Source organism: Pristiophorus japonicus, unplaced genomic scaffold (assembly GCF_044704955.1).
Source record: "Pristiophorus japonicus isolate sPriJap1 unplaced genomic scaffold, sPriJap1.hap1 HAP1_SCAFFOLD_210, whole genome shotgun sequence".
In the NCBI taxonomy this organism is placed as follows: domain Eukaryota; kingdom Metazoa; phylum Chordata; class Chondrichthyes; family Pristiophoridae; genus Pristiophorus; species Pristiophorus japonicus.
In genome coordinates this window covers 379,446-398,565 of record NW_027251799.1, presented here as the reverse complement: position 1 = coordinate 398,565, position 19,120 = coordinate 379,446, and the positions used below count along the sequence as shown (strand labels likewise).

Genomic DNA, 19,120 nt, shown 5'->3' with positions numbered 1-19,120 from the left:
GCCCATCCTTTGTTACGTTATTGCCCGATTACCACCCACTTTGCCTTTCTCCATTGTGCCATGTATTATTTCATCACTCCTTCGTTCCGCTGTATCACAAAAGTTCCCATTTTACATTTCTCGCTGCGTATTTTTTCCAGGCGCTATTTTTGTTGAAAATATCTGTAATCTTTAACTTTTTCCTGAAATATCGGAATTATTATCCGACAGAACGTGAAACCGGATTCTTCCTCCACAAAATCTGCACGACCTGCCGAGTTTTAAATATTTATCTGTTTTTATTAATTCTATTTCCGTGTCCCTTTTAAGGGGATTTGCTGTCTGTCTGAGATCATTCTCTGTCTCTGTAAAATGGTGTGCTATCAGACCCTCATCATTCTGTGTCTGTTTCAAAGGGATGTGCTGTCTGTCCCGGATTTCCAATTTGAAATTTCAAAACCTGCCTTTGGAGGTTAAGGAATATTAGTTTGTTTGTGTGTTTCAGACTGGGCTGGTTTTACGTCCCTCCCTCCCTCCCTGTCTATCACCTGTGGCTTCAATAACAGTCTCTGCGCCGCGTGGTCCTGAGCCCCACTGCACAATTGCCTTCAGGGATGATCGAAATCTCACTTTATTCTTTTAAAAGGGAACTGCTGTCAGTCAAGGGTGATTCTGCATCTGGGTAAAAGGGATGTCCGTGCAATCCCGGATCATTCTGTGTCTGTTTTAAAGGGCTGGTTGTCAGTTCCTTTTCATAATCTTTCCCTTTAAAACGGATTTTCTCAGAAACCCGGGTCATCCTGTATTGTTTGAGAAGGAGTATGATTTCAGCTGCAATGACCGAATTGTTAAACTATAGTGTTCCAATTTATATTGGGGTTGCCTGCGCCGGTGCGCACCCAGATGCCAGTGCATCTGTTCATTCACTCGAAATATGCTCATCTTTTCCTAAATCCACTCCTTGATATTGCAGTTGCCCCGAATTTGCTCGCAATATATACAACAACACAATGAATGGTGCTGGCAGCGGCCGCGTGGCCTAATGGATAAGGCGTCTGACTTCGATTACAATCGCAAAGTTATCAGAAGATTGCAGGTTCGAGTCCTGCCGCGGTCAACTTAGCTCGCTACGTGAAATTTTATATTATTTGTTGTGATTCTGCCGAGAAACCAACCATCTCTTCCAGTCACTCACCTGAAGTGAAGGAAGGCTGTTTGCTCAAAGAATCTCATTGCAAGTTTTCATCATTGTTGATATGCATGCACGGGCAGAGCAAGCTGTGAAGTGGACTTTTTTGCACCTTATTTCTGTTTGGATACAAAAAGCAGGAGATTGAATGGCTGACGATGCCTTATAGCAGAGACGAGGTGGCTGAGAGGTTAAGGCGATGGACTGCTAATCCATTGTGCTCTGCACGCATGGGTTCGAATCCCATTCTCGTCGTCGTTGGCTTGCAGCTTAACCACTTTTTGACATTCACATTTAACCTCATCGCCAAATTCCCCTTTTACTTACAGGGATGCTGTACTTTCCTCATGTCACGTCTCAAATTAATAATATATTCGTCAAAAGGAGAACAGTTGCAGTACAATGGCGAGGGGCACTAATTAGATAGGTATCTGAGAGACAGCACATGCACGATGGGCCATAATATCATTTCTCACCACCGTCAGAATCTGAGAGCTGCGCTTTTCACTGTCGGCGGCTCGTTGGTCCACGGTTATGATTCTCCCTTCGGATTGATCACATTTGAAATGCGAGAGGTCACGGGCCAAATCCCGGACGAACCCCGCCATGTTTTACTCAAAGTTCCGCTTCCAACAGCCGCTCGACATGTGAGAAAACAGACGTATTTCACGTTAAAACGTGTGATTTTACGCCGATGTTCCCTTAGCATCCAAATCCCAGAGCAAAGTGAATCCCGCCAAACTGAGTAAAGTTAAAATATCTCAGAGGTACTCGGCTCTGTGACTCGTTGGATAACCTAAAGCCTTGTTTGGTTCCGGCCGATACTTGATCAGTATATCTTCCTGTCTGTACGGATAAATTCACCTCAATTGGGATAAGCATACATTCAGCGTCAATCTCCACCTCTGCCCTGAACATGTGTGCGTCCTGTGTCTCTAGAGCTGAAAAGATGAGAGAAGCTGCTTTTTGAATTCGTCCCTTGGCTGCCGAATTCAAAGCATACAGGAAATCAATCCGGGCTGGCAAAGCTGCCTGGTCTGATTAAAAGGCGGTGATACCCTATATTGTAGGCATGTTCTCGTCTTCTAGCCTCAACATTAGGTTCAACGTATCGGATGATAAGCACCGCTCCCATTGTCTGGTAATGGTTCTGCTATTCCCACTAACACTTCCTCTGGCCCATCCTTTGTTACGTTATTGCCCGATTACCACCCACTTTGCCTTTCTCCATTGTGCCATGTATTATTTCATCACTCCTTCGTTCCGCTGTATCACAAAAGTTCCCATTTTACATTTCTCGCTGCGTATTTTTTCCAGGCGCTATTTTTGTTGAAAATATCTGTAATCTTTAACTTTTTCCTGAAATATCGGAATTATTATCCGACAGAACGTGAAACCGGATTCTTCCTCCACAAAATCTGCACGACCTGCCGAGTTTTAAATATTTATCTGTTTTTATTAATTCTATTTCCGTGTCCCTTTTAAGGGGATTTGCTGTCTGTCTGAGATCATTCTCTGTCTCTGTAAAATGGTGTGCTATCAGACCCTCATCATTCTGTGTCTGTTTCAAAGGGATGTGCTGTCTGTCCCGGATTTCCAATTTGAAATTTCAAAACCTGCCTTTGGAGGTTAAGGAATATTAGTTTGTTTGTGTGTTTCAGACTGGGCTGGTTTTACGTCCCTCCCTCCCTCCCTGTCTATCACCTGTGGCTTCAATAACAGTCTCTGCGCCGCGTGGTCCTGAGCCCCACTGCACAATTGCCTTCAGGGATGATCGAAATCTCACTTTATTCTTTTAAAAGGGAACTGCTGTCAGTCAAGGGTGATTCTGCATCTGGGTAAAAGGGATGTCCGTGCAATCCCGGATCATTCTGTGTCTGTTTTAAAGGGCTGGTTGTCAGTTCCTTTTCATAATCTTTCCCTTTAAAACGGATTTTCTCAGAAACCCGGGTCATCCTGTATTGTTTGAGAAGGAGTATGATTTCAGCTGCAATGACCGAATTGTTAAACTATAGTGTTCCAATTTATATTGGGGTTGCCTGCGCCGGTGCGCACCCAGATGCCAGTGCATCTGTTCATTCACTCGAAATATGCTCATCTTTTCCTAAATCCACTCCTTGATATTGCAGTTGCCCCGAATTTGCTCGCAATATATACAACAACACAATGAATGGTGCTGGCAGCGGCCGCGTGGCCTAATGGATAAGGCGTCTGACTTCGATTACAATCGCAAAGTTATCAGAAGATTGCAGGTTCGAGTCCTGCCGCGGTCAACTTAGCTCGCTACGTGAAATTTTATATTATTTGTTGTGATTCTGCCGAGAAACCAACCATCTCTTCCAGTCACTCACCTGAAGTGAAGGAAGGCTGTTTGCTCAAAGAATCTCATTGCAAGTTTTCATCATTGTTGATATGCATGCACGGGCAGAGCAAGCTGTGAAGTGGACTTTTTTGCACCTTATTTCTGTTTGGATACAAAAAGCAGGAGATTGAATGGCTGACGATGCCTTATAGCAGAGACGAGGTGGCTGAGAGGTTAAGGCGATGGACTGCTAATCCATTGTGCTCTGCACGCATGGGTTCGAATCCCATTCTCGTCGTCGTTGGCTTGCAGCTTAACCACTTTTTGACATTCACATTTAACCTCATCGCCAAATTCCCCTTTTACTTACAGGGATGCTGTACTTTCCTCATGTCACGTCTCAAATTAATAATATATTCGTCAAAAGGAGAACAGTTGCAGTACAATGGCGAGGGGCACTAATTAGATAGGTATCTGAGAGACAGCACATGCACGATGGGCCATAATATCATTTCTCACCACCGTCAGAATCTGAGAGCTGCGCTTTTCACTGTCGGCGGCTCGTTGGTCCACGGTTATGATTCTCCCTTCGGATTGATCACATTTGAAATGCGAGAGGTCACGGGCCAAATCCCGGACGAACCCCGCCATGTTTTACTCAAAGTTCCGCTTCCAACAGCCGCTCGACATGTGAGAAAACAGACGTATTTCACGTTAAAACGTGTGATTTTACGCCGATGTTCCCTTAGCATCCAAATCCCAGAGCAAAGTGAATCCCGCCAAACTGAGTAAAGTTAAAATATCTCAGAGGTACTCGGCTCTGTGACTCGTTGGATAACCTAAAGCCTTGTTTGGTTCCGGCCGATACTTGATCAGTATATCTTCCTGTCTGTACGGATAAATTCACCTCAATTGGGATAAGCATACATTCAGCGTCAATCTCCACCTCTGCCCTGAACATGTGTGCGTCCTGTGTCTCTAGAGCTGAAAAGATGAGAGAAGCTGCTTTTTGAATTCGTCCCTTGGCTGCCGAATTCAAAGCATACAGGAAATCAATCCGGGCTGGCAAAGCTGCCTGGTCTGATTAAAAGGCGGTGATACCCTATATTGTAGGCATGTTCTCGTCTTCTAGCCTCAACATTAGGTTCAACGTATCGGATGATAAGCACCGCTCCCATTGTCTGGTAATGGTTCTGCTATTCCCACTAACACTTCCTCTGGCCCATCCTTTGTTACGTTATTGCCCGATTACCACCCACTTTGCCTTTCTCCATTGTGCCATGTATTATTTCATCACTCCTTCGTTCCGCTGTATCACAAAAGTTCCCATTTTACATTTCTCGCTGCGTATTTTTTCCAGGCGCTATTTTTGTTGAAAATATCTGTAATCTTTAACTTTTTCCTGAAATATCGGAATTATTATCCGACAGAACGTGAAACCGGATTCTTCCTCCACAAAATCTGCACGACCTGCCGAGTTTTAAATATTTATCTGTTTTTATTAATTCTATTTCCGTGTCCCTTTTAAGGGGATTTGCTGTCTGTCTGAGATCATTCTCTGTCTCTGTAAAATGGTGTGCTATCAGACCCTCATCATTCTGTGTCTGTTTCAAAGGGATGTGCTGTCTGTCCCGGATTTCCAATTTGAAATTTCAAAACCTGCCTTTGGAGGTTAAGGAATATTAGTTTGTTTGTGTGTTTCAGACTGGGCTGGTTTTACGTCCCTCCCTCCCTCCCTGTCTATCACCTGTGGCTTCAATAACAGTCTCTGCGCCGCGTGGTCCTGAGCCCCACTGCACAATTGCCTTCAGGGATGATCGAAATCTCACTTTATTCTTTTAAAAGGGAACTGCTGTCAGTCAAGGGTGATTCTGCATCTGGGTAAAAGGGATGTCCGTGCAATCCCGGATCATTCTGTGTCTGTTTTAAACGGCTGGTTGTCAGTTCCTTTTCATAATCTTTCCCTTTAAAACGGATTTTCTCAGAAACCCGGGTCATCCTGTATTGTTTGAGAAGGAGTATGATTTCAGCTGCAATGACCGAATTGTTAAACTATAGTGTTCCAATTTATATTGGGGTTGCCTGCGCCGGTGCGCACCCAGATGCCAGTGCATCTGTTCATTCACTCGAAATATGCTCATCTTTTCCTAAATCCACTCCTTGATATTGCAGTTGCCCCGAATTTGCTCGCAATATATACAACAACACAATGAATGGTGCTGGCAGCGGCCGCGTGGCCTAATGGATAAGGCGTCTGACTTCGATTACAATCGCAAAGTTATCAGAAGATTGCAGGTTCGAGTCCTGCCGCGGTCAACTTAGCTCGCTACGTGAAATTTTATATTATTTGTTGTGATTCTGCCGAGAAACCAACCATCTCTTCCAGTCACTCACCTGAAGTGAAGGAAGGCTGTTTGCTCAAAGAATCTCATTGCAAGTTTTCATCATTGTTGATATGCATGCACGGGCAGAGCAAGCTGTGAAGTGGACTTTTTTGCACCTTATTTCTGTTTGGATACAAAAAGCAGGAGATTGAATGGCTGACGATGTCTTATAGCGGGAACGAGGTGGCCAAGAGGTTAAGGCGATGGACTGCTCATCCATTGTGCTCTGCACGCATGGGTTCGAGTCCCATTCTCGTCGTCGTTGGGTTGCAGCTTAACCACTTTATGACATTCACATTTAACCTCATCGCCAAATTCCCCTTTTACTTCCAGGGATGCTGTACTTTCCTCATGTCACGTCTCAAATTAATAATATATTCGTCAAAAGGAGAACAGTTGCAGTACAATGGCGAGGGGCACTACTTAGATAGGTATCTGAGAGACAGCACATGAACGATGGGCCACAATATCATTTCTCACCACCGTCAGAATCTGAGAGCTGCGCTTTTCACTGTCGGCGGCTCGTTGGTCCACGGTTATGATTCTCCCTTCGGATTGATCACATTTGAAATGCGAGAGGTCACGGGCCAAATCCCGGACGAACCCCGCCATGTTTTACTCAAAGTTCCGCTTCTAACAGCCGCTCGACATGTGAGAAAACAGACGTATTTCACGTGAAAACGTGTGATTTTACGCCGATGTTCCCTTAGCATCCAAATCCCAGAGCAAAGTGAATCCCGCCAAACTGAGTAAAGTTAAAATATCTCAGAGGTACTCGGCACTGTGACTCGTTGGATAACCTAAAGCCTTGTTTGGTTCCGGCCGATACTTGATCAGTATATCTTCCTGTCTGTACGGATAAGTTCACCTCAATTGGGATAAGCATACATTCAGCGTCAATCTCCACCTCTGCCCTGAACATGTGTGCGTCCTGTGTCTCTAGAGCTGAAAAGATGAGATAAGCTGCTTTTTGAATTCGTCCCTTTGCTGCCGAATTCAAAGCATACAGGAAATCAATCCGGGCTGGCAAAGCTGCCTGGTCTGATTAAAAGGCGGTGATACCCTATATTGTAGGGATGTTCTCGTCTTCTGGCCTCAACATTAGGTTCAACGTATCGGATGATAAGCACCGCTCCCATTGTCTGGTAATGGTTCTGCTATTCCCACTAACACTTCCTCTGGCCCATCCTTTGTTACGTTATTGCCCGATTACCACCCACTTTGCCTTTCTCCATTGTGCCATGTATTATTTCATCACTCCTTCGTTCCGCTGTATCACAAAAGTTCCCATTTGACATTTCTCGCTGCGTATTTTTTCCAGGCGCTATTTTTGTTGAAAACATCTGTAATCTTTAACTTTTTCCTGAAATATCGGAATTATTATCCGACAGAACGTGAAACCTGATTCTTCCTCCACAAAATCTGCACGACCTGCCGAGTTTTAAATATTTATCTGTTTTATTCATTCTATTTCCGTGTCCCTTTTAAGGGGATTTGCTGTCTGTCCGAGATCATTCTCTGTCTCTGTAAAATGGTGTGCTATCAGACCCTCATCATTCTGTGTCTGTTTCAAAGGGATGTGCTGTCTGTCCCGGATTTCCAATTTGAAATTTCAAAACCTGCCTTTGGACGTTAAGGAATATTAGTTTGTTTGTGTGTTTCAGACTGGGCTGGTTTTACGTCCCTCCCTCCCTGTCTATCACCTGTGGCTTCAATAACAGTCTCTGCGCCGCGTGGTCCTGAGCCCCACTGCACAATTGCCTTCAGGGATGATCGAAATCTCACTTTATTCTTTTAAAAGGGAACTGCTGTCAGTCAAGGGTGATTCTGCATCTGGGTAAAAGGGATGTCCGTGCAATCCCGGATCATTCTGTGTCTGTTTAAAAGGGCTGGTTGTCAGTTCCTTTTCATAATCTTTCCCTTTAAAACGGATTTTCTCAGAAACCCGGGTCATCCTGTATTGTTTGAGAAGGAGTATGATTTCAGCTGCAATGACTGAATTGTTAAACTATAGTGTTCCAATTTATATTGGGGTTGCCTGCGCCGGTGCGCACCCAGATCGCAGTGCATCTGTTCATTCACTCGAAATATGCTCATCTTTTCCTAAATCCACTCCTTGATATTGCAGTTGCCCCGAATTTGCTCGCAATATATACAACAACACAATGAATGGTGCTGGCAGCGGCCGCGTGGCCTAATGGATAAGGCGTCTGACTTCGATTACAATCGCAAAGTTATCAGAAGATTGCAGGTTCGAGTCCTGCCGCGGTCAACTTAGCTCGCTACGTGAAATTTTATATTATTTGTTGTGATTCTGCCGAGAAACCAACCATCTCTTCCAGTCACTCACCTGAAGTGAAGGAAGGCTGTTTGCTCAAAGAATCTCATTGCAAGTTTTCATCATTGTCGATATGCATGCACGGGCAGAGCAAGCTGTGAAGTGGACTTTCTTGCACATTATTTCTGTTTGGATACAAAAAGCAGGAGATTGAATGGCTGACGATGTCTTTTAGCAGAGACGAGGTGGCTGAGAGGTTAAGGCGATGGACTGCTAATCAATTGTGCTCTGCACGCATGGGTTCGAGTCCCATTCTCGTCGTCGTTGGCTTGCAGCTTAACCACTTTTTGACATTCACATTTAACCTCATCGCCAAATTCCCCTTTTACTTTCAGGGATGCTGTACTTTCCTCATGTCACGTCTCAAATTAATAATATATTCGTCAAAAGGAGAACAGTTGCAGTACAATGGCGAGGGGCACTAATTAGATAGGTATCTGAGAGACAGCACATGAACGATGGGCCATAATATCATTTCTCACCACCGTCAGAATATGAGAGCTGCGCTTTTCACTGTCGGCGGCTCGTTGGTCCACGGTTATGATTCTCCCTTCGGATTGATCACATTTGAAATGCGAGAGGTCACGGGCCAAATCCCGGACGAACCCCGCCATGTTTTACTCAAAGTTCCGCTTCTAACAGCCGCTCGACATGTGAGAAAACAGACGTATTTCATGTTAAAACGTGTGATTTTACGCCGATGTTCCCTTAGCATCCAAATCCCAGAGCAAAGTGAATCCCGCCAAACTGAGTAAAGTTAAAATATCTCAGAGGTACTCGGCTCTGTGACTCGTTGGATAACCTAAAGCCTTGTTTGGTTCCGGCCGATACTTGATCAGTATATCTTCCTGTCTGTACGGATAAGTTCACCTCAATTGGGATAAGCATACATTCAGCGTCAATCTCCACCTCTGCCCTGAACATGTGTTCGTCCTGTGTCTCTAGAGCTGAAAAGATGAGAGAAGCTGCTTTTTGAATTCGTCCCTTGGCTGCCGAATTCAAAGCATACAGGAAATCAATCCGGGCTGGCAAAGCTGCCTGGTCTGATTAAAAGGCGGTGATACCCTATATTGTAGGCATGTTCTCGTCTTCTGGCCTCAACATTTGGTTCAACGTATCGGATGATAAGCACCGCTCCCATTGTCTGGTAATGGTTCTGCTATTCCCACTAACACTTCCTCTGGACCATCCTTTGTTACGTTATTGCCCGATTACCACCCACTTTGCCTTTCTCCATTGTGCCATGTATTATTTAATCACTCCTTCGTTCCGCTGTATCACAAATGTTCCCATTTGACATTTCTCGCTGCGTATTTTTTCCAGGCGCTATTTTTGTTGAAAACATCTGTAATCTTTAACTTTTTCCTGAAATATCGGCATTATTATCCGACAGAACGTGAAACCGGATTCTTCCTCCACAAAATCTGCACGACCTGCCGAGTTTTACATATTTATCAGTTTTTATTCATTCTATTTCCGTGTCCCTTTTAAGGGGATTTGCTGTCTGTCCGAGATCATTCTCTGTCTCTGTAAAATGGTGTGCTATCAGACCCTCATCATTCTGTGTCTGTTTCAAAGGGATGTGCTGTCTGTCCCGGATTTCCAATTTGAAATTTCAAAACCTGCCTTTGGTGGTTAAGGAATATTAGTTTGTTTGTGTGTTTCAGACTGGGCTGGTTTTACGTCCCTCCCTCCATGTCTATCACCTGTGGCTTCAACAACAGTCTCTGCGCCACGTGGTCCTGAGCCCCACTGCACAATTGCCTTCAGGGATGATCGAAATCTCACTTTATTCTTTTAAAAGTGAACTGCTGTCAGTCAAGGGTCATTCCGCATCTGGGTAAAAGGGATGTCCTTGCAATCCCGGATCATTCTGTGTCTGTTTAAATGGGCTGGTTGTCAGTTCCGGTTCATAATCTTTCCCTTTAAAACGGATTTTCTCATAAACCCGGCTCATCCTGTATTGTTTGAGAAGGAGTATGATTTCAGCTGCAATGACCGAATTGTTAAACTATAGTGTTCCAATTTACATTGAGGTTGCCTGCGCCGGTGCGCACCCAGATCGCAGTGCATCTGTTCATTCACTCGAAATATGCTCATCTTTTCCGAAATCCACTCCTTGATATTGCAGTTGCCCCGAATTTGCTCGCAATATATACAACAACACAATGAACGGTGCTGGCAGCGGCCTCGTGGCCTAATGGATAAGGCGTCTGACTTCGATTACAACCGGAAAGTTATCGGAAGATTGCAGGTTCGAGTCCTGCCGCGGTCAACCTAGCTCGCTACGTGAAATTTTATATTCTTTGTTGTGATTCTGCGGAGAAATCAACCATCTCTTCCAGTCACTCACCTGAAGTGAAGGAAGGCTGTTTGCTTTAAGAATCTCATGGCAAGTTTTCATCATTGTCGATCTGCATGCACGGGCAGAGCAAGCTGTGAAGTGGACTATCTTGCACATTATTTCTGTTTGGATACAAAAAGCAGGAGATTGAATGGCTGACGATGTCTTATAGCAGAGACGAGGTGGCCGAGAGGTTAAGGCGATGCACTGCTCATCCATTGTGCTCTGCACGCATGGGTTCGAATCCCATTTTCGTCGTCGTTGACTTGCAGCTTAACCACTTTTTGACATTCACATTTCACCACATCGCCAAATTCCCCTTTTACTTACAGGGATGCAGTACTTTCCTCATGTAATGTCTCAAATTAATAATATATTCGTCAAAAGGAGAACATTTGCAGTACAATGGCGAGGGGCACTAATTAGATAGGTATCTGAGAGACAGCACATGAACGATGGGCCATAATATCATTTCTCACCACCGTCAGAATCTGAGAGCTGCGCTTTTCACTGTCGGCGGCTCGTTGGTCCACGGTTATGATTCTCCCTTCGGATTGATCACATTTGAAATGCGAGAGGTCACGGGCCAAATCCCGGACGAACCCCGCCATGTTTTACTCAAAGTTCCGCTTCTAACAGCCGCTCGACATGTGAGAAAACAGACGTATTTCATGTTAAAACGTGTGATTTTACGACGATGTTCCCTTAGCATCCAAATCCCAGAGCAAAGTGAATCCCGCCAAACTGAGTAAAGTTAAAATATCTCAGAGGTACTCGGCTCTGTGACTCGTTGGATAACCTAAAGCCTTGTTTGGTTCCGGCCGATACTTGATCAGTATATCTTCCTGTCTGTACGGATAAGTTCACCTCAATTGGGATAAGCATACATTCAGCGTCAATCTCCACATCTGCCCTGAGCATGTGTGCGTCCTGTGTCTCTAGAGCTGAAAAGATGAGAGAAGCTGCTATTTGAATTCGTCCCTTGGCTGCCGAATTCAAAGCATACAGGAAATCAATCCGGGCTGGCAAAGCTGCCTGGTCTGATTAAAAGGCGGTGATACCCTATATTGTAGGCATGTTCTCGTCTTCTGGCCTCAACATTTGGTTCAACGTATCGGATGATAAGCACCGCTCCCATTGTCTGGTAATGGTTCTGCTATTCCCACTAACACTTCCTCTGGCCCATCCTTTGTTACGTTATTGCCCGATTACCACCCACTTTGCCTTTCTCCATTGTGCCATGTATTATTTCATCACTCCTTCGTTCCGCTGTATCACAAAAGTTCCCATTTGACATTTCTCGCTGCGTATTTCCAGGCGCTATTTTTGTTGAAAACATCTGTAATCTTTAACTTTTTCCTGAAATATCGGAATTATTATCCGACAGAACGTGAAACCAGATTCTTCCTCCACAAAATCTGCACGACCTGCCGAGTTTTAAATATTTATCTGTTTTTATTCATTCTATTTCCGTGTCCCTTTTAAGGGGATTTGCTGTCTGTCCGAGATCATTCTCTGTCTCTGTAAAATGGTGTACTATCAGACCCTCATCATTCTGTGTCTGTTTCAAAGGGATGTGCTGTCTGTCCCGGATTTCTAATTTGAAATTTCAAAACCTGCCTTTGGAGGTTAAGGAATATTAGTTTGTTTGTGTGTTTCAGACTGGGCTGGTTTTACGTCCCTCCCTCCCCCCTTGTCTATCACCTGTGGCTTCAATAACAGTCTCTGCGCCGCGTGGTCCTGAGCCCCACTGCACAATTGCCTTCAGGGATGATCGAAATCTCACTTTATTCTTTTAAAAGGGAACTGCTGTCAGTCAAGGGTGATTCTGCATCTGGGTAAAAGGGATGTCCGTGCAATCCCGGATCATTCTGTGGCTGTTTAAAAGGGCTGGTTGTCAGTTCCTTTTCATAATCTTTCCCTTTAAAACGGATTTTCTCAGAAACCCGGGTCATCCTGTATTGTTTGAGAAGGAGTATGATTTCAGCTGCAATGACCGAATTGTTAAACTATAGTGTTGCAATTTACATTGGGGTTGCCTGCGCCGGTGCGCACCCAGATCGCAGTGCATCTGTTCATTCACTCGAAATATGCTCATCTTTTCCTAAATCCACTCCTTGATATTGCAGTTGCCCCGAATTTGCTCGCAATATATACAACAACACAATGAATGTTGCTGGCAGCGGCCGCGTGGCCTAATGGATAAGGCGTCTGACTTCGATGACAACCGCAAAGTTATCAGAAGATTGCAGGTTCGAGTCCTGCCGCGGTCAACTTAGCTCGCTACGAGACATTTTCTATTCTTTGTTGTGATTCTGCCGAGGAAACCAACCATCTCTTCCAGTCACTCACCTGAAGTGAAGGAAGGCTGTTTGCTCAAAGAATCTCATGGCAAGTTTTCATCATTGTCGATCTGCATGCACGGGCAGAGCAAGCTGTGAAGTGGACTTTCTTGCACATTATTTCTGTTTGGATACAAAAAGCAGGAGATTGAATGGCTGACGATATCTTATAGCAGAGACGAGGTGGCCGAGAGGTTAAGGCGATGGACTGCTAATCCAATGTGCTCTGCACGCATGGGTTCGAATCCCATTCTCGTCGTCGTTGGCTTGCAGCTTAAACACTTTTTGACATTCACATTGAACCGAATCGCCAAATTCCCCTTTTACTTACAGGGATGCTGTACTTTCCTCATGTCATGTCTCAAATTAATAATATATTGGTCAAAAGGAGAACAGTTGCAGTACAATGGCGAGGGGCACAAATTAGATAGGTATCTGAGAGACAGCACATGCACGATGGGCCATAATATCATTTCTCACCACCGTCAGAATCTGAGAGCTGCGCTTTTCACTGTCGGCGTCTCGTTGGTCCACGATTATGATTCTCCCTTCGGAATGATCACATTGAAATGCGAGAGTCACGGGCCAAATCCCGGACGAGCCCCGCCATGTTTTACTCAAATTTCCGCTTCTAACAGCCGCTCGACATGTGAGAAAACAGACGTATTTCACGTTAAAACGTGTGATTTTACGCCGCTGTTCCCTCAGCATCCAAATCCCAGAGCAAAGTGAAACCCGCCAAACTGAGTAAAGTTAAAATATCTCAGAGGTACTCGGCTCTGTGACTCGTTGGATAACCGAAAGCCTTGTTTGGTTCCGGCCGATACTTGATCAGTATATCTTCCTGTCTGTACGCATAAGTTCACCTCAATTGGGATAAGCATACATTCAGCGTCAATCTCCACCTCTGCCCTGAATATGTGTGCGTCCTGGTTCTCTAGAGCTGAAAAAATGAGAGAAGCTGCTTTTTGAATTCGTCCCTTGGCTGCCGAATTCAAAGCATACAGGAAATCAATCCGGGCTGGCAAAGCTGCCTGGTCTGATTAAAAGGCGGTGACAGCCTATATTGTAAGCATGTTCTCGTCTTCTGGCCTCAACATTAGGTTCAACGTATCGGATGATAAGCATCGCTCCCATTGTCTGGTAATGGTTCTGCTATTCCCACTAACACTTCCTCTGGACCATCCTTTGTTACGTTATTGCCCGATTACCACCCACTTTGCCTTTCTCCATTGTGCCATGTATTATTTAATTACTCCTTCGTTCCGCTGCATCACAAACGTTCCCATTTGACATTTCTCGCTGCGTATTTTTTCCAGGCGCTATTTTTGTTGAAAACATCTGTAATCTTTAACTTTTTCCTGAAATATCGGAATTATTATCCGACAGAACGTGAAACCGGATTCTTCCTCCACAAAATCTGCACGACCTGCCGAGTTTTACATATTTATCTGTTTTTATTCATTCTATTTCCGTGTCCCTTTTAAGGGGATTTGCTGTCTGTCCAAGATCATTCTCTGTCTCTGTAAAATGGTGTGCTATCAGACCCTCATCATTCTGTGTCTGTTTCAAAGGGATGTGCTGTCTGTCCCGGATTTCCAATTTGAAATTTCAAAACCTGGCTTTGGAGGTTAAGGAATATTAGTTTGTTTGTGTGTTTTGTTTCAGACTGGGCTGGTTTTACGTCCTTCCCTCCCTCCTTGTCTATCACCTGTGGCTTCAATAACAGTCTCTGCGCCGCGTGGTCCTGAGCCCCACTGCACAATTGCCTTCAGGGATGATCGAAATCTCACTTTATTCTTTTAAAAGGGAACTGCTGTCAGTCAAGGGTCATTCTGCATCTGGGTAAAAGGGATGTCCTTGCAATCCCGGATCATTCTGTGTCTGTTTAAATGGGCTGGTTGTCAGTTCCGGTTCATAATCTTTCCCTTTAAAACGGATTTTCTCATAAACCCGGGTCATCCTGTATTGTTTGAGAAGGAGTATGATTTCAGCTGCAATGACCGAATTGTTAAACTATAGTGTTGCAATTTACATTGGGGTTGCCTGCGCCGGTGCGCACCCAGATCGCAGTGCATCTGTTCATTCACTCGAAATATGCTCATCTTTTCCTAAATCCACTCCTTGATATTGCAGTTGCCCCGAATTTGCTCGCAATATATACAACAACACAATGAATGTTGCTGGCAGCGGCCGCGTGGCCTAATGGATAAGGCGTCTGACTTCGATGACAACCGCAAAGTTATCAGAAGATTGCAGGTTCGAGTCCTGCCGCGGTCAACTTAGCTCGCTACGAGACATTTTATATTCTTTGTTGTGATTCTGCCGAGAAACCAACCATCTCTTCCAGTCACTCACCTGAAGTGAAGGAAGGCTGTTTGCTCAAAGAATCTCATGGCAAGTTTTCATCATTGTCGATCTGCATGCACGGGCAGAGCAAGCTGTGAAGTGGACTTTCATGCACATTATTTCTGTTTGGATACAAAAAGCAGGAGATTGAATGGCTGACGATATCTTATAGCAGAGACGAGGTGGCCGAGAGGTTAAGGCGATGGACTGCTAATCCATTGTGCTCTGCACGCATGGGTTCGAATCCCATTCTCGTCGTCGTTGGCTTGCAGGTTAAACACTTTTTGACATTCACATTTAACCTAATCGCCAAATTCCCCTTTTACTTACAGGGATGCTGTACTTTCCTCATGTCATGTCTCAAATTAATAATATATTGGTCAAAAGGAGAACAGTTGCAGTACAATGGCGAGGGGCACTAATTAGATAGGTATCTGAGAGACAGCACATGCACGATGGGCCATAATATCATTTCTCACCACCGTCAGAATCTGAGAGCTGCGCTTTTCACTGTCGGCGTCTCGTTGGTCCACGATTATGATTCTCCCTTCGGAATGATCACATTTGAAATGCGAGAGTCACGGGCCAAATCCCGGACGAGCCCCGCCATGTTTTACTCAAATTTCCGCTTCTAACAGCCGCTCGACATGTGAGAAAACAGACGTATTTCACGTTAAAACGTGTGATTTTACGCCGCTGTTCCCTCAGCATCCAAATCCCAGAGCAAAGTGAAACCCGCCAAACTGAGTAAAGTTAAAATATCTCAGAGGTACTCGGCTCTGTGACTCGTTGGATAACCGAAAGCCTTGTTTGGTTCCGGCCGATACTTGATCAGTATATCTTCCTGTCTGTACGCATAAGTTCACCTCAATTGGGATAAGCATACATGCAGCGTCAATCTCCACCTCTGCCCTGAATATGTGTGCGTCCTGGTTCTCTAGAGCTGAAAAAATGAGAGAAGCTGCTTTTTGAATTCGTCCCTTGGCTGCCGAATTCAAAGCATACAGGAAATCAATCCTGGCTGGCAAAGCTGCCTGGTCTGATTAAAAGGCGGTGACAGCCTATATTGTAAGCATGTTCTCGTCTTCTGGCCTCAACATTAGGTTCAACGTATCGGATGATAAGCATCGCTCCCATTGTCTGGTAATGGTTCTGCTATTCCCACTAACACTTCCTCTGGACCATCCTTTGTTACGTTATTGCCCGATTACCACCCACTTTGCCTTTCTCCATTGTGCCATGTATTATTTAATCACTCCTTCGTTCCGCTGCATCACAAACGTTCCCATTTGACATTTCTCGCTGCGTATTTTTTCCAGGCGCTATTTTTGTTGAAAACATCTGTAATCTTTAACTTTTTCCTGAAATATCGGAATTATTATCCGACAGAACGTGAAACCGGATTCTTCCTCCACAAAATCTGCACGACCTGCCGAGTTTTACATATTTATCTGTTTTTATTCATTCTATTTCCGTGTCCCTTTTAAGGGGATTTGCTGTCTGTCCAAGATCATTCTCTGTCTCTGTAAAATGGTGTGCTATCAGACCCTCATCATTCTGTGTCTGTTTCAAAGGGATGTGCTGTCTGTCCCGGATTTCCAATTTGAAATTTCAAAACCTGCCTTTGGAGGTTAAGGAATATTAGTTTGTTTGTGTGTTTCAGACTGGGTTGGTTTTACGTCCTTCCCTCCCTCCTTGTCTATCACCTGTGGCTTCAATAACAGTCTCTGCGCCGCGTGGTCCTGAGCCCCACTGCACAATTGCCTTCAGGGATGATCGAAATCTCACTTTATTCTTTTAAACGGGAACTGCTGTCAGTCAAGGGTCATTCTGCATCTGGGTAAAAGGGATGTCCTTGCAATCCCGGATCATTCTGTGTCTGTTTAAATGGGCTGGTTGTCAGTTCCGGTTCATAATCCTTCCCTTTAAAACGGATTTTCTCATAAACCCGGGTCATCCTGTATTGTTTGAGAAGGAGTATGATTTCAGCTGCAATGACCGAATTGTTAAACTACAGTGTTGCAATTTACATTGGGGTTGCCTGCGCCGGTGCGCACCCAGATCGCAGTGCATCTGTTCATTCACTCGAAATATGCTCATCTTTTCCTAAATCCACTCCTTGATATTGCAGTTGCCCCGAATTTGCTCGCAATATATACAACAACACAATGAATGTTGCTGGCAGCGGCCGCGTGGCCTAATGGATAAGGCGTCTGACTTTGATGACAACCGCAAAGTTATCAGAAGATTGCAGGTTCGAGTCCTGCCGCGGTCAACTTAGCTCGCTACGAGACATTTTATATTCTTTCTTGTGATTCTGCCGAGAAACCAACCATCTCTTCCAATCACTCACCTGAAGTGAAGGAAGGCTGTTTGCTCAAAGAATCTCATGGCAAGTTTTCATCATTGTCGATCTGCATGCACGGGCAGAGCAAGCTGTGAAGTGGACTTTCTTTCACATTATTTCTGTTTGGATACAAAAAGCAGGAGATTGAATGGCTGACGATATCTTATAGCAGAGACGAGGTGGCCGAGAGGTTAAGGCGATGGACTGCTAATCCAATGTGCTCTGCACGCATGGGTTCGAATCCCATTCTCGTCGTCGTTGGCTTGCAGCTTAAACACTTTTTGACATTCACATTGAATCGAATCGCCAAATTCCCCTTTTACTTACAGGGATGCTGTACTTTCCTCATGTCATGTCTCAAATTAATTATATATTCGTCAAGAGGAGAACAGTTGCAGTACAATGGCGAGGGGCACTAATTAGATAGGTATCTGAGAGACAGCACATGCACGATGGGCCATAATATCATTTCTCACCACCGTCAGAATCTGAGAGCTGCGCTTTTCACTGTCGGCGGCTCGTTGGTCCACGGTTATAATTCTCCCTTCGGAATGATCACATTTGAAATGCGAGAGTCACGGGCCAAATCCCGGACGAGCCCCGCCATGTTTTACTCAAATTTCCGCTTCTAACAGCCGCTCGACATGTGAGAAAACAGACGTATTTCACGTTAAAACGTGTGATTTTACGCCGATGTTCCCTCAGCATCCAAATCCCAGAGTAAAGTGAAACCCGCCAAACTGAGTAAAGTTAAAATATCTCAGAGGTACTCGGCTCTGTGACTCGTTGGATAACCGAAAGCCTTGTTTGGTTCCGGCCGATACTTGATCAGTATATCTTCCTGTCTGCACGCATAAGTTCACCTCAATTGGGATAAGCATACATTCAGCGTCAATCTCCACCTCTGCCCTGAATATGAGTGCGTCCTGGTTCTCTAGAGCTGAAAAGATGAGAGAAGCTGCTTTTTGAATTCGTCCCTTGGCTGCCGACTTCAAAGCATACAGGAAATCAATCCGGGCTGGCAAAGCTGCCTGGTCTGATTAAAAGGCGGTGACAGCCTATATTGTAAGCATGTTCTCGTCTTCTGGCCTCAAAATTAGGTTCAACCTATCGGATGATAAGCACCGCTCCCATTGTCTGGTAATGGTTCTGCTATTCCCACTAACACTTCCTCTGGACCATCCTTTGTTACGTTATTGCCCGATTACCACCCACTTTGCCTTTCTCCATTGTGCCATGTATTATTTAATCACTCCTTCGTTCCGCTGCATCACAAACGTTCCCATTTGACATTTCTCGCTGCGTATTTTTTCCAGGCGCTATTTTTGTTGAAAACATCTGTAATCTTTAACTTTTTCCTGAAATATCGGAATTATTATCCGACAGAACGTGAAACCGGATTCTTCCTCCACAAAATCTGCACGACCTGCCGAGTTTTACATATTTATCTGTTTTTATTCATTCTATTTCCGTGTCCCTTTTAAGGGGATTTGCTGTCTGTTCAAGATCATTCTCTGTCTCTGTAAAATGGTGTGCTATCAGACCC

At 44.6% G+C, this 19,120-nt stretch overlaps 16 non-coding genes across 16 annotated transcripts; all 16 read left to right on the top strand.

Moving 5' to 3' along the window:
* Nucleotides 1-1,007: 1,007 nt before the first annotated feature.
* trnar-ucg (transfer RNA arginine (anticodon UCG)) lies at nt 1,008-1,096 on the top strand. The gene is given in 2 exon segments: nt 1,008-1,044; nt 1,061-1,096. It is a non-coding gene; the product is annotated as a tRNA-Arg (tRNA).
* A 245-nt stretch (nt 1,097-1,341) lies between these two features.
* On the top strand, nt 1,342-1,423 carry trnas-gcu (transfer RNA serine (anticodon GCU)). The gene has a single exon. It is a non-coding gene; the product is annotated as a tRNA-Ser (tRNA).
* Nucleotides 1,424-3,352: 1,929 nt separating this feature from the next.
* trnar-ucg (transfer RNA arginine (anticodon UCG)) lies at nt 3,353-3,441 on the top strand. Its single transcript is given in 2 exon segments — nt 3,353-3,389; nt 3,406-3,441. It is a non-coding gene; the product is annotated as a tRNA-Arg (tRNA).
* A 245-nt stretch (nt 3,442-3,686) lies between these two features.
* On the top strand, nt 3,687-3,768 carry trnas-gcu (transfer RNA serine (anticodon GCU)). Its single transcript has one exon. It is a non-coding gene; the product is annotated as a tRNA-Ser (tRNA).
* Nucleotides 3,769-5,697: 1,929 nt separating this feature from the next.
* Nucleotides 5,698-5,786, top strand: trnar-ucg (transfer RNA arginine (anticodon UCG)). The gene is given in 2 exon segments: nt 5,698-5,734; nt 5,751-5,786. It is a non-coding gene; the product is annotated as a tRNA-Arg (tRNA).
* Nucleotides 5,787-6,031: 245 nt separating this feature from the next.
* Nucleotides 6,032-6,113, top strand: trnas-gcu (transfer RNA serine (anticodon GCU)). The gene has a single exon. It is a non-coding gene; the product is annotated as a tRNA-Ser (tRNA).
* Nucleotides 6,114-8,037: 1,924 nt separating this feature from the next.
* trnar-ucg (transfer RNA arginine (anticodon UCG)) lies at nt 8,038-8,126 on the top strand. The gene is given in 2 exon segments: nt 8,038-8,074; nt 8,091-8,126. It is a non-coding gene; the product is annotated as a tRNA-Arg (tRNA).
* A 245-nt stretch (nt 8,127-8,371) lies between these two features.
* On the top strand, nt 8,372-8,453 carry trnas-gcu (transfer RNA serine (anticodon GCU)). The gene has a single exon. It is a non-coding gene; the product is annotated as a tRNA-Ser (tRNA).
* A 1,925-nt stretch (nt 8,454-10,378) lies between these two features.
* On the top strand, nt 10,379-10,467 carry trnar-ucg (transfer RNA arginine (anticodon UCG)). Its single transcript is given in 2 exon segments — nt 10,379-10,415; nt 10,432-10,467. It is a non-coding gene; the product is annotated as a tRNA-Arg (tRNA).
* A 245-nt stretch (nt 10,468-10,712) lies between these two features.
* trnas-gcu (transfer RNA serine (anticodon GCU)) lies at nt 10,713-10,794 on the top strand. The gene has a single exon. It is a non-coding gene; the product is annotated as a tRNA-Ser (tRNA).
* A 1,926-nt stretch (nt 10,795-12,720) lies between these two features.
* On the top strand, nt 12,721-12,809 carry trnar-ucg (transfer RNA arginine (anticodon UCG)). Its single transcript is given in 2 exon segments — nt 12,721-12,757; nt 12,774-12,809. It is a non-coding gene; the product is annotated as a tRNA-Arg (tRNA).
* A 246-nt stretch (nt 12,810-13,055) lies between these two features.
* On the top strand, nt 13,056-13,137 carry trnas-gcu (transfer RNA serine (anticodon GCU)). The gene has a single exon. It is a non-coding gene; the product is annotated as a tRNA-Ser (tRNA).
* Nucleotides 13,138-15,069: 1,932 nt separating this feature from the next.
* trnar-ucg (transfer RNA arginine (anticodon UCG)) lies at nt 15,070-15,158 on the top strand. The gene is given in 2 exon segments: nt 15,070-15,106; nt 15,123-15,158. It is a non-coding gene; the product is annotated as a tRNA-Arg (tRNA).
* A 245-nt stretch (nt 15,159-15,403) lies between these two features.
* On the top strand, nt 15,404-15,485 carry trnas-gcu (transfer RNA serine (anticodon GCU)). Its single transcript has one exon. It is a non-coding gene; the product is annotated as a tRNA-Ser (tRNA).
* A 1,928-nt stretch (nt 15,486-17,413) lies between these two features.
* On the top strand, nt 17,414-17,502 carry trnaq-uug (transfer RNA glutamine (anticodon UUG)). The gene is given in 2 exon segments: nt 17,414-17,450; nt 17,467-17,502. It is a non-coding gene; the product is annotated as a tRNA-Gln (tRNA).
* A 245-nt stretch (nt 17,503-17,747) lies between these two features.
* trnas-gcu (transfer RNA serine (anticodon GCU)) lies at nt 17,748-17,829 on the top strand. Its single transcript has one exon. It is a non-coding gene; the product is annotated as a tRNA-Ser (tRNA).
* The last annotated feature ends 1,291 nt before the right edge of the window (nt 17,830-19,120 follow it).